The sequence below is a fragment of the Rutidosis leptorrhynchoides genome, chromosome 10 (genome assembly GCF_046630445.1).
Source record: "Rutidosis leptorrhynchoides isolate AG116_Rl617_1_P2 chromosome 10, CSIRO_AGI_Rlap_v1, whole genome shotgun sequence".
In the NCBI taxonomy this organism is placed as follows: domain Eukaryota; kingdom Viridiplantae; phylum Streptophyta; class Magnoliopsida; order Asterales; family Asteraceae; genus Rutidosis; species Rutidosis leptorrhynchoides.
The window spans coordinates 259,398,430-259,409,987 of record NC_092342.1 but is presented as its reverse complement, the minus strand read 5'-3'; positions in this window follow the sequence as shown (position 1 = coordinate 259,409,987).

Genomic DNA, 11,558 nt, shown 5'->3' with positions numbered 1-11,558 from the left:
GTTTCGACCTATCATGTCGACACATCTATATATATTTCGGAACAACCATAGACACTCTATATGTGAATGTTGGAGTTAGCTATACAGGGTTGAGGTTGATTCCAAAATATATATAGTTTGAGTTGTGATCAATACTGAGATACGTATACACTGGGTCGTGGATTGATTCAAGATAATATTTATCGATTTATTTCTGTACATCTAACTGTGGACAACTAGTTGTAGGTTACTAACGAGGACAGCTGACTTAATAAACTTAAAACATCAAAATATATTAAAAGTGTTGTAAATATATTTTGAACATACTTTGATATATATGTATATATTGTTATAGGTTCGTGAATCAACCAGTGGCCAAGTCTTACTTCCCGACGAAGTAAAAATCTGTGAAAGTGAGTTATAGTCCCACTTTTAAAATCTAATATTTTTGGGATGAGAATACATGCAGGTTTTATAAATGATTTACAAAATAGACACAAGTACGTGAAACTACATTCTATGGTTGAATTATCGAAATCGAATATGCCCCTTTTTATTAAGTCTGGTAATCTAAGAATTAGGGAACAGACACCCTAATTGACGCGAATCCTAAAGATAGATCTATTGGGCCTAACAAACCCCATCCAAAGTACCGGATGCTTTAGTACTTCGAAATTTATATCATATCCGAAGGGTGTCCCGGAATGATGGGGATATTCTTATATATGCATCTTGTTATTGTCGGTTACCAGGTGTTCACCATACGAATGATTTTTATCTCTATGTATGGGATGTGTATTGAAATATGAAATCTTGTGGTCTATTGTTACGATTTGATATATATAGGTTAAACCTATAACTCACCAACATTTTTGTTGACGTTTAAAGCATGTTTATTCTCAGGTGAATATTAAGAGCTTCCGCTGTTGCATACTAAAATAAGGACAAGATTTGGAGTCCATGTTTGTATGATATTGTGTAAAAACTGCATTCAAGAAACTGATTTCGATGTAACATATTTGTATTGTAAACCATTATGTAATGGTCGTGTGTAAACAGAATATTTTAGATTATCATTATTTGGTAATCTACGTAAAGCTTTTTAAACCTTTATTTATGAAATAAAGGTTATGGTTTGTTTTAAAAATGAATGCAGTCTTTGAAAAACGTCTCATATAGAGGTCAAAACCTCGCAACGAAATCAATTAATATGGAACGTTTTTAATCAATAAGAACGGGACATTTCAGTTGGTATCAGAGCGTTGGTCTTAGAGAACCAGAAAATTTGCATTAGTGTGTCTTATCGAGTTTGTTAGGATGCATTAGTGAGTCTGGACTTCGACCGTGTTTTCTTTAAAAATGATTGCTTAACATTTTTGTTAGAAACTATATATTTTTAACATATGAATATTATGTGATATATTAATCTCTTAACGTGTTTGATATTATGTGATAGATGTCTACCTCTAGAACAAGTCCCATTGACTCACCTAATAATAATGAAGAGTCAAATGTAAATTGGAATGATTTGTGGACTGATTCACAAGTTCCCGAAGAGGAACCGGAAGAAGAGTCGGAACCGGAAGAAGAATCGGAACCGGAAGAAGAATCGGAACCGGATGAAGAAATAGAACCGGTGGGGGAAATAATAAAACGGTTAAGTAAAAGAAAATCCTCAACCAACCGACCAAAGTTAATTATGGTCAATGGTGTTTCCGCCAAGGAAGCAAAATATTGGGAGGATTACCAATTCTCCGATGAATCGGATTCCGACGAGAATTCCGATGATGTTATAGAAATTACCCCAACTGAATTTAAAAAGGCAAAAGAAAATAATAAGGGAAAGGGCATAAAAATAGAGAAATCTAATTCCAACCCCGATGAACTTTATATGTATCGTCAACCCCCGAAGTCCTTAAGTTGTAACAATGACTCGGGAACCTCTAAACCACCAGGTTTTTCTAAACCAATGTGGACAACGACGGCTCGTATTAGGGGAACATCATATATCCCTAGAAACTTGGCAAAACGAACCAAAACCGAAGAAGAAGAAACGAGCGAGTCGGAATAAGATAGTTGTATTCGTGTGGTGTAATATATGGAATATAGTGTTCTTATGCTTTATGATATATGTAAAAATTGCTTGTATTAATAAGTATTTTTTTTATGAATCTAACTCTTGTCTATTTTACAGTTTAAAAACACAAAATGGATAGACAACCCAATATTTTAAGAGACCTACCCGGAGACATGATTGATGAAATCTTGTCTAGAGTCGGCCAGAATTCTTCGGCACAACTATTTAAGGCGAGATCAGTTTGTAAGACATTCGAAGAACGTTCCAAGAATGTCTTGGTTTATAAGAGACTTTCGTTTGAAAGATGGGGGATATCACATTGGGAAACCCATAAGTTACGATGTGTTTACTTTGACGCATATATTGCGGGGAACCCAAATGCTATTTTACGCAACGGGTTAAGAAATTATTTTGACTCAATATATCCGAATATTGGACTTCGTGATTTAGAAAAAGCGGCTAACATGCAACATAAAGAAGCATGTTATGCTTACGGATTAGTAATGTTCGCTTCTCACCAAAGTGAGAACAAGAACATCGGGCTACAACTATTAAACAAAACGTTTCCACAAGTGACGGAGTCGGTAATTGGGGTAAGAAATGAGGTTTTTAGATTATTACGGGACTGTTGGACATTACGTAACCCTCGTCCCTTTGATGACGTTACAACACGCTGTCTTATCAACGGCCATAACGGTTATGTTGCACAAGACCAAGGATGGGAAGTAGTCCTAGTAAAACCAGAATGCATGACTTGTTTCTGGACGTATGAATTACGTGTCTTTATTGCCTTTGCTGAACGACTTGTGTACTAGCTAGAATTGTCTTCACAACTATCTTGTATCAAAGTTATTGTGTGCTATATTTCATGCTTTATGTAAAATAAGCGGTATTGTAAGTTTGTAAAATATTGTATAAAAGTTTGAACGCGAAATATTATTATAATCAGTTTTTCATATAGAATTGTAGTAGTTGAATTGTATATTAGCTACTAAGTATGAACTTAACGGGTAGGTACTACCCGAATTTAAACTTATAAAACGCTAATATGAAGAAAAAGCTTTTATAAATGAGTTCATATTATGCTACAAAATACTATTAACTACTCTTAATATTCTGTATGATTAACTTGTTCCATTTAACTATTTTGAAGGAAATGGCACCGACTACTCGACACACCGTGAATATGAATGAAGAGGAATTCCGTACTTTTCTAGCTTCAAACATAGCCGCAGTACAGGCTGTGCTACATACCAACAATAACCTTGGATCTAGCAGTACAGGAAATCGTGTAGGATGCACCTACAAAGAATTCACTGCCTGCAAACCTTTGGAATTTGATGGAACCGAAGGACCGATCGGATTGAAACGGTGGACCGAGAAGGTTGAATCGGTGTTTGCCATAAGTAAGTGTACTGAAGAGGACAAAGTGAAGTACGCTACGCATACCTTCACAGGTTCTGCGTTAACATGGTGGAATACCTATCTAGAGCAAGTGGGACAAGATGATGCGTACGCACTACCGTGGTCAGCATTCAAGCACTTGATGAACGAGAAGTACCGTCCCAGAACCGAGGTCAATAAGCTCAAGACAGAACTTAGAGGGTTACGAACCCAAGGATTTGATATTACCACGTACGAAAGACGATTCACAGAATTGTGCCTATTGTGTCCGGGAGCATTCGAAGATGAGGAAGAGAAGATCGACGCGTTTGTGAAAGGATTACCGGAAAGAATCCAAGAAGATATAAGTTCACACGAGCCCGCCTCCATACAACAGGCATGTAGAATGGCTCACAAACTAGTGAACCAGATTGAAGAAAGAATTAAAGAACAGACTGCTGAAGAGGCCAATGTGAAGCAAGTCAAAAGAAAGTGGGAGGAAAACGGTGATAAGAATCACCAATACAACAACAACAGCAATTACAACAATAATCGCAACAATTATCCCAACAATCGCAACATCAATCGCAACTACAACAAACGGCCCAACAACAACAACAACAACAACAGCAACTACAACAATCATCCCAACAACAATAATAACCGCAACAACAACAACAATCAGAAGCAGCTATGCCAAAGGTGTGAAAAGAATCACTCGGGGTTCTGCACCAAATTTTGCAACAAGTGTAAAAGAAATGGTCATAGCGCGGCAAAGTGTGAGGTCTACGGACCAGGGGTTAATAGAACGAAAGGAACAAATGGTGTCGGAACGAGTAATGGCGGAGCAAGTAGTGTCGGAGCAAGTTATGCCAATGTAGTTTGTTATAAATGTGGAAAACCAGGCCACATTATTAGAAATTGCCCGAACCAGGAGAACACGAATGGACAAGGCCGTGGAAGAGTTTTCAATATTAATGCGGTAGAGGCACAGGAAGACCCGGAGCTTGTTACGGGTACGTTTCTTATTGACAATAAATCTGCTTACGTTTTATTTGATTCGGGTGCGGATAGAAGCTATATGAGTAGAGATTTTTGTGCTAAATTAAGTTGTCCATTGACGCCTTTGGATAGTAAATTTTTACTCGAATTAGCAAATGGTAAATTAATTTCAGCAGATAATATATGTCGGAATCGAGAAATTAAACTGGTTAGCGAAACATTTAAGATTGATTTGATACCAGTAGAGTTAGGGAGTTTTGATGTGATAATCGGTATGGACTGGTTGAAAGAAGTGAAAGCGGAGATCGTTTGTTACAAAAATGCAATTCGCATTATACGAGAAAAAGGAAAACCCTTAATGGTGTACGGAGAAAAGGGCAACACGAAGCTACATCTTATTAGTAATTTGAAGGCACAAAAACTAATAAGAAAAGGTTGCTATGCTGTTCTAGCACACGTCGAGAAAGTACAAACTGAAGAAAAGAGCATCAATGATGTTCCCATTGCAAAAGAATTTCCTGATGTATTTCCGAAAGAATTACCGGGATTACCCCCACATCGATCCGTTGAATTTCAAATAGATCTTGTACCAGGAGCTGCACCAATAGCTCGTGCTCCTTACAGACTCGCACCCAGCGAGATGAAAGAACTGCAAAGCCAATTACAAGAACTTTTAGAGCGTGGTTTCATTCGACCAAGCACATCATCGTGGGGAGCTCCTGTTTTGTTTGTCAAGAAGAAAGATGGTACATTCAGGTTGTGTATCGACTACCGAGAGTTGAACAAACTTACCATCAAGAACCGCTACCCACTACCGAGAATCGACGACTTATTTGATCAACTACAAGGCTCGTCTGTTTATTCAAAGATTGACTTACGTTCCGGGTATCATCAAATGCGGGTGAAAGAAGATGATATTCCAAAGACTGCTTTCAGAACACGTTACGGTCATTACGAGTTTATGGTCATGCCGTTTGGTTTAACTAATGCACCAGCTGTGTTCATGGACCTTATGAACCGAGTGTGTGGACCATACCTTGACAAGTTTGTCATTGTTTTCATTGATGACATACTTATTTACTCAAAGAATGACCAAGAACACGGTGAACATTTGAGAAAGGTGTTAGAAGTATTGAGGAAGGAAGAATTGTACGCTAAGTTTTCAAAGTGTGCATTTTGGTTGGAAGAAGTTCAATTCCTCGGTCACATAGTGAACAAAGAAGGTATTAAGGTGGATCCGACAAAGATAGAAACTGTTGAAAAGTGGGAAACCCCGAAAACTCCAAAACACATACGCCAGTTTTTAGGACTAGCTGGTTACTACAGAAGGTTCATCCAAGACTTTTCCAGAATAGCAAAACCCTTGACTGCATTAACGCATAAAGGGAAGAAATTTGAATGGAATGATGAACAAGAGAAAGCGTTTCAGTTATTGAAGAAAAAGCTAACTACGGCACCTATATTGTCATTGCCTGAAGGGAATGATGATTTTGTGATTTATTGTGATGCATCAAAGCAAGGTCTCGGTTGTGTATTAATGCAACGAACGAAGGTGATTGCTTATGCGTCTAGACAATTGAAGATTCACGAACAAAATTATACGACGCATGATTTGGAATTAGGCGCGGTTGTTTTTGCATTAAAGACTTGGAGGCACTACTTATATGGGGTCAAAAGTATTATATATACGGACCACAAAAGTCTTCAACACATATTTAATCAGAAACAACTGAATATGAGGCAGCGTAGGTGGATTGAATTATTGAATGATTACGACTTTGAGATTCGTTACCACCCGGGGAAGGCAAATGTGGTAGCCGATGCCTTGAGCAGGAAGGACAGAGAACCCATTCGAGTAAAATCTATGAATATAATGATTCATAATAACATTACTACTCAAATAAAGGAGGCGCAACAAGGAGTTTTAAAAGAGGGAAATTTAAAGGATGAAATACCCAAAGGATCGGAGAAGCATCTTAATATTCGGGAAGACGGAACCCGGTATAGGGCTGAAAGGATTTGGGTACCAAAATTTGGAGATATGAGAGAAATGGTACTTAGAGAAGCTCATAAAACCAGATACTCAATACATCCTGGAACGGGGAAGATGTACAAGGATCTCAAGAAACATTTTTGGTGGCCGGGTATGAAAGCCGATGTTGCTAAATACGTAGGAGAATGTTTGACGTGTTCTAAGGTCAAAGCTGAGCATCAGAAACCATCAGGTCTACTTCAACAACCCGAAATCCCGGAATGGAAATGGGAAAACATTACCATGGATTTCATCACTAAATTGCCAAGGACTGCAAGTGGTTTTGATACTATTTGGGTAATAGTTGATCGTCTCACCAAATCAGCACACTTCCTACCAATAAGAGAAGATGACAAGATGCAGAAGTTAGCACGACTGTATTTGAAGGAAGTCGTCTCCAGACATGGAATACCAATCTCTATTATCTCTGATAGGGATGGCAGATTTATTTCAAGATTCTGGCAGACATTACAGCAAGCATTAGGAACTCGTCTAGACATGAGTACTGCCTATCATCCACAAACTGATGGGCAGAGCGAAAGGACGATACAAACGCTTGAAGACATGCTACGAGCATGTGTTATTGATTTCGGAAACAGTTGGGATCGACATCTACCGTTAGCAGAATTTTCCTACAACAACAGCTACCATTCAAGCATTGAGATGGCGCCGTTTGAAGCACTTTATGGTAGAAAGTGCAGGTCTCCGATTTGTTGGAGTGAAGTGGGGGATAGACAGATTACGGGTCCGGAGATTATACAAGAAACTACCGAGAAGATCATCCAAATTCAACAACGGTTGAAAACCGCCCAAAGTCGACAAAAGAGCTACGCTGACATTAAAAGAAAAGATATAGAATTTGAAATTGGAGAGATGGTCATGCTTAAAGTTGCACCTTGGAAAGGCGTTGTTCGATTTGGTAAACGAGGGAAATTAAATCCAAGGTATATTGGACCATTCAAGATTATTGATCGTGTCGGATCAGTAGCTTACCGACTAGAGTTACCTCAACAACTCGCGGCTGTACATAACACTTTCCATGTCTCGAATTTAAAGAAATGTTTTGCTAAAGAAGATCTCACTATTCCGTTAGATGAAATCCAAATCAACGAAAAACTTCAATTCATCGAAGAACCCGTCGAAATAATGGATCGTGAGGTTAAAAGACTTAAGCAAAACAAGATACCAATTGTTAAGGTTCGATGGAATGCTCGTAGAGGACCCGAGTTCACCTGGGAGCGTGAAGATCAGATGAAGAAGAAATACCCGCATCTATTTCCAGAAGATTCGTCAACACCTTCAACAGCTTAAAATTTCGGGACGAAATTTATTTAACGGGTAGGTACTGTAGTGACCCGAACTTTTCCATGTTTATATATATTAATTGAGATTGATGTTTACATGATTAAATGTTTCCAACATGTTAAGCAATCAAACTTGTTAAGACTTGATTAATTGAAATAGGTTTCATATAGACAATTGACCACCCAAGTTGACCGGTGATTCACGAACGTTAAAACTTGTAAAAAAAACTATATGATGACATATATATGGTTATATATATAGTTAACATGATATTATGATAAGTAAACATATCATTAATTATATTAACAATGAACTACATATGTAAAAACAAGACTACTAACTTAATGATTTTGAAACGAGACATATATGTAACGTTTATCGTTGTAACGACATTTAATGTATATATATCATATTAAGAGATATTCGTACATCATAATATCATGATAATATAATAATTTAAAATCTCTTTTGATATTATAAACATTGGGTTAACAACATTTAACAAGATCGTTAACCTAAAGGTTTCAAAACAACACTTACATGTAACGACTAACGATGACTTAACGACTCAGTTAAAATGTATATACATGTAGTGTTTTAATATGTATTTATACACTTTTGAAAGACTTCAATACACTTATCAAAATACTTCTACTTAACAAAAATGCTTACAATTACATTCTCGTTCAGTTTCATCAACAATTCTACTCGTATGCACCCGTATTCGTACTCGTACAATACACAGCTTTTAGATGTATGTACTATTGGTATATACACTCCAATGATCAGCTCTTAGCAGCCCATGTGAGTCACCTAACACATGTGGGAACCATCATTTGGCAACTAGCATGAAATATCTCATAAGATTACAAAAATATGAGTAATCATTCATGACTTATTTACATGAAAACAAAATTACATATCCTTTATATCTAATCCATACACCAACGACCAAAAACACCTACAAACACTTTCATTCTTCAATTTTCTTCATCTAATTGAACTCTCTCAAGTTCTATCTTCAAGTTCTAAGTGTTCTTCATAAATTCCAAAAGTTCTAGTTTCATAAAATCAAGAATACTTTCAAGTTTGCTAGCTCACTTCCAATCTTGTAAGGTGATCATCCAACCTCAAGAAATCTTTGTTTCTTACAGTAGGTTATCATTCTAATACAAGGTAATAATCATATTCAAACTTTGGTTCAATTTCTATAACTATAACAATCTTATTTCAAGTGATGATCTTACTTGAACTTGTTTTCGTGTCATGATTTTGCTTCAAGAACTTTGAGCCATCCAAGGATCCATTGAAGCTAGATCCATTTTTCTCTTTTCCAGTAGGTTCATCCAAGGAACTTAAGGTAGTAATGATGTTCATAACATCATTCGATTCATACATATAAAGCTATCTTATTCGAAGGTTTAAACTTGTAATCACTAGAACATAGTTTAGTTAATTCTAAACTTGTTCGCAAACAAAAGTTAATCCTTCTAACTTGACTTTTAAAATCAACTAAACACATGTTCTATATCTATATGATATGCTAACTTAATGATTTAAAACCTGGAAACACGAAAAACACCGTAAAACCGGATTTACGCCGTCGTAGTAACACCGCGAGCTGTTTTGGGTTAGTTAATTAAAAACTATGATAAACTTTGATTTAAAAGTTGTTATTCTGAGAAAATGATTTTTATTATGAACATGAAACTATATCCAAAAATTATGGTTAAACTCAAAGTGGAAGTATGTTTTCTAAAATGGTCATCTAGACGTCGTTCTTTCGACTGAAATGACTACCTTTACAAAAACGACTTGTAACTTATTTTTCCGACTAGAAACCTATACTTTTTTTGTTTAGATTCATAAAATAGAGTTCAATATGAAACCATAGCAATTTGATTCACTCAAAACGGATTTAAAATGAAGAAGTTATGGGTAAAACAAGATTGGATAATTTTTCTCATTTTAGCTACGTGAAAATTGGTAACAAATCTATTCCAACCATAACTTAATCAACTTGTATTATATATTATGTAATCTTGAGATACCATAGATACGTATACAATGTTTCGACCTATCATGTCGACACATCTATATATATTTCGGAACAACCATAGACACTCTATATGTGAATGTTGGAGTTAGCTATACAGGGTTGAGGTTGATTCCAAAATATATATAGTTTGAGTTGTGATCAATACTGAGATACGTATACACTGGGTCGTGGATTGATTCAAGATAATATTTATCGATTTATTTCTGTACATCTAACTGTGGACAACTAGTTGTAGGTTACTAACGAGGACAGCTGACTTAATAAACTTAAAACATCAAAATATATTAAAAGTGTTGTAAATATATTTTGAACATACTTTGATATATATGTATATATTGTTATAGGTTCGTGAATCAACCAGTGGCCAAGTCTTACTTCCCGACGAAGTAAAAATCTGTGAAAGTGAGTTATAGTCCCACTTTTAAAATCTAATATTTTTGGGATGAGAATACATGCAGGTTTTATAAATGATTTACAAAATAGACACAAGTACGTGAAACTACATTCTATGGTTGAATTATCGAAATCGAATATGCCCCTTTTTATTAAGTCTGGTAATCTAAGAATTAGGGAACAGACACCCTAATTGACGCGAATCCTAAAGATAGATCTATTGGGCCTAACAAACCCCATCCAAAGTACCGGATGCTTTAGTACTTCGAAATTTATATCATATCCGAAGGGTGTCCCGGAATGATGGGGATATTCTTATATATGCATCTTGTTATTGTCGGTTACCAGGTGTTCACCATACGAATGATTTTTATCTCTATGTATGGGATGTGTATTGAAATATGAAATCTTGTGGTCTATTGTTACGATTTGATATATATAGGTTAAACCTATAACTCACCAACATTTTTGTTGACGTTTAAAGCATGTTTATTCTCAGGTGAATATTAAGAGCTTCCGCTGTTGCATACTAAAATAAGGACAAGATTTGGAGTCCATGTTTGTATGATATTGTGTAAAAACTGCATTCAAGAAACTGATTTCGATGTAACATATTTGTATTGTAAACCATTATGTAATGGTCGTGTGTAAACAGGATATTTTAGATTATCATTATTTGATAATCTACGTAAAGCTTTTTAAACCTTTATTTATGAAATAAAGGTTATGGTTTGTTTTAAAAATGAATGCAGTCTTTGAAAAACGTCTCATATAGAGGTCAAAACCTCGCAACGAAATCAATTAATATGGAACGTTTTTAATCAATAAGAACGGGACATTTCAATAAACGGTTCACCACCGACAAGATCAATCTTACCATCCAACCAATCCTTCGCCCTACCCCGCAACAACTAGTAGCGAGTCTTGTCCTCTTCTCGGGAGGGCATTCAATAGTACGAAAACACCCTTTGACATCCGAGATCCAAGTTGTGCTTATCAAAGGATCCGGTTTTTCGTCGTACATCGGGGTTTAGTCCTCATGAAGCTCTTAAGACAATGCTCCATTTCACCACTACTCCGAGATTTGGAATACTTCCTATCCATTTCTTCTCGAAACGCCCCCATTTGCTCTGCAACGGCGGCCGCAACTCTAGCGTTAAACTCAGCGTCGTTCGTCTCGATCCCATTTCACGTCGCCATTCTAAGGAATGCAAAGCGATTAGATCACGAACGTATAAAACCACACACACACACTCCCCCATCTTGCTAAACACTCGTGGTACATCACTTTTTAGACACGATTTGCACCCGTAATAAGGTTTCCAAGT